General features: G+C 45.6%; 1 pseudogene; it reads right to left on the minus strand.

The window, feature by feature from the left end:
* Positions 1 to 252: 252 nt before the first annotated feature.
* LOC101581598 lies at positions 253 to 2,283 on the minus strand (annotated as a pseudogene).
* Positions 2,284 to 3,081: the final 798 nt, after the last annotated feature.

A 3,081-nucleotide genomic window follows, 5' to 3' on the forward strand; every position in this document is an offset into this window, starting at 1 on the left:
ATACAGCTTAGAATCTACAAAGGTGACTGTAAAGTTGTAATCCATTATTATTCTAAGAATCCGTTTTTCTGAGGTGTTAAACACAAAACATTGTTGTTTGAAAGTGACTGGGGAAAAATGGTATTGGTAAAAATCACATTAATAGAGTTTTAAAAATAAATTTTTATTTATTTGTTTATTGCAAATTAGCACTGATTTATCTGTTCAGTGACATGGCTAGTTTGATGGAACCAAGCAGGGATACTGGCAGGCTTAGGCAGAGGTGTCAAAAAGGACTCGATCATATTGCCTACCTGCTCCACACGGTGCTTGATGTACTTCTCAGTGTCCTTGGTGAAAATCACACTGCCGTGCTTGTGCAGAAAGGCCCTGCAGGTCTCCTTGACGATGTTCTTCTGGGCCTGGCGAATCTTATCTCTCTGCTCTGTGTCTGGAATAGTCCAGGCCTTCTGGATGCTGCATAAGTCTTCAAGGGCAACACTGAAGCCCTTAAAACATTCCTTGATCATCTGCCGCTCCTTATCCCGAACTTGACTCCAGGCTGGAATGCAGGTAGATTCTTCTCTAAGATGTAATCAGTCACCTTTGACCAACTACGCTGATAGGTCTGGATTGGCTTGCTGCTCGCTATACTCCTGATAGGAGCTCTCAGCAGTCTTCTGGGTCACAGCCACCAGCTGGATCAGCTCAGACCTCCAGAGACTTGAGGATGTAGTTGTAGTTGTCATGCAGGAAGATGGCACTCAGTGCTGGGTCTTTGTGCACCTTGGACTTGCTCAGCAAGTTCAGCTGCAGGTTGCCCAGGAATTTACAGATACAAGTGCTCAGGAGGCTCTTGCTAAACTTGGAGCTGTAGCTGATGGCTGAAGAGCTGGTCTCTTGGGAGGCCAGCATGGTGCTTGCTGTCTCCTGGAAGTCCAGAAGCTGCTGCAAGAAGAAGATGGTGTTGCTGGTGAGCTTGTGCACAGTACCATCCTTGGAGATGTTGTATTCCTTATCTGGATCATTCTTGATGTTGTCTGTAAAGTCTTCCAGTGCTTTGGCTCCAGTGGTCTACGTGGAGGTGATGAGGCCGGGTAGCTTGTTCTTGGTGCTGGCGGCCGTGCCCTGGAGTACCTGGTCAAACTCGGGCTTAGTCTGCTTAATGTGTCACAGGATGGGAAAGACTCTGGGCTCCATGGAGAAGTCATGGCTTATGATGGCCTTCTGGGCAGTGGACACAATATTCTCCCCCTCAGGCATCAGCCCATCTGGTGCATCCTGTACCAAGGAGTCAAAGGTTTTCTTCTGATGGTGCTCAGGGATGATGTCCATTGGCAGTTGGTACTCACTCTGGGCCAGTTTGATGAAGGAACTGACACAGTGAATATAGGCATCGGTCTCCACATCTAGCATGTCATCTCTCCCAGCCAGCAGCCCATGTTGATTGTTCAGGGCCTCGGACAGGTGTTTAACTCAGAAATCATGCTCGTGACCTGGCCGCCTGATTAGCTTCTTCATGGGTGTGTCCTTTCTCTTACTGGGGATAGCAGGGGAGTAGGGAATCTCAGAGGAAGAACTGTTCTTCCAGAAATGTTCCTTTAGGCCCTTAATGGAGCAGTCCAACTGACTAGAGCGTATCTGGTAGTAGACATTCATGAAATCTTGGTTGCGGCCATATTTCACAAGCCAGAGGGAGATGCAGACCACATCTTGGAGCATACTTTCAGGCAGGTGTTCCAGGGCCACAACCTCCTGGACCTCCAGCTCCTCATCACCACTGATGAGATCCAGGATGAGCACAAGGGAGACAACCTTACTGTGCCGGGTCATTAGGCTGCAGAACTCAGACTCCAGTGACTCCTTCCCCTGCTCAAATAGAAACTTCACTTTGTTGAGCTCTGGGCTGTATGGGCTATTGTCCTGAAAATACTCCATAGCCTACTGAATTTTGGCCATGCTCCCCAGATACTCCTCCAGCCAACTTGTGGGGCCTTCCCTGATGATCTTCTTAGTGTCACTAGCCACATGGTAGTAGCTGATGACAAGGTCCAGGCAGGATAGTGTCTTCTTAACATTCTCCTGCAATCATTGCAGATCCTCTGTTTGCTTGTGCACAGAAATGATGGAGTTCTTTAGCTTTATAAGGTGGCTCTCAAAGGATGACAGGATAGATACCATGTTGTTGGTGAGCTGGTCACTCTTCTCCAGGCTGTCTCGGATGAAGGACAGCATCTCCTCTTTCTGCCTCAACTTGTCTTCAATCTCGTGCCACTGGGTGGATGCCTCCTGTGGGGGGATCATCACTCTGAAGCCTAATCATTGCTCTGAAGCCTACATTTCCCACTCTGCAGTATCATTACTCCAAAAATAAAATTTTAAAGTCATAATTGACATAAAATTAATCCTAGTGAAGTTCAGTGTAAGTGAAATCTATATTTCTCTGGACTTCAAGCCAGGAAATGAATCTGCATGGTGACTAAAATCTTGATTCCTTTGTTCTCTGAACAGTCGTTTGACCTCACATAGAAAGCAGGCCCACGCCTGGAGGAGAACTAGCACCACCTTCATCAGGGCCACTTGGGGACACTAGAAGATGCTCACACAGCTTCTTTAAGGTCTTCCAGGGAGGATAGGAGAAATGTTTTATTGCATCCTTAATATGTACCACACTCAGTGGTAGGTACTGAGCAGAGGAATGAACATGACAGGGTTACTGCTTTTGGAGTGAATTTATTTAAGAGCTAACTGGGGATCCTGGTAGGGGAAAGAACTCTGGGTCTCCTGCCAGCCTGCCATCATGCCTGCCTCAGTATACCACATCTGCAGTGGGTGCAGTTTACGTTCTCAGCCTGGGTCACTCATGCCATAAAGTTTTTTTTATTTTTTTTTTCTATTTATTGACATCAGTTATTTTTATTTTAAAGAAAGAAAAAAATAAAAACAGTAGTACAAAATCTCAAAACAAGATTTTAGGAGAGTAACAATGGTTAGTACATTGTGTGTTGTTATTGCCAAAGTAGTTTCTCATATTACAAGACATAGGCAAGAAATAATAAGCAAATAACATAGGCACAAACCTCTTTTTTTTTTTAAGTCAAC

Source organism: Octodon degus, unplaced genomic scaffold (genome assembly GCF_000260255.1).
Source record: "Octodon degus isolate 3935 unplaced genomic scaffold, OctDeg1.0 scaffold00015, whole genome shotgun sequence".
Lineage (NCBI taxonomy): Eukaryota > Metazoa > Chordata > Mammalia > Rodentia > Octodontidae > Octodon > Octodon degus.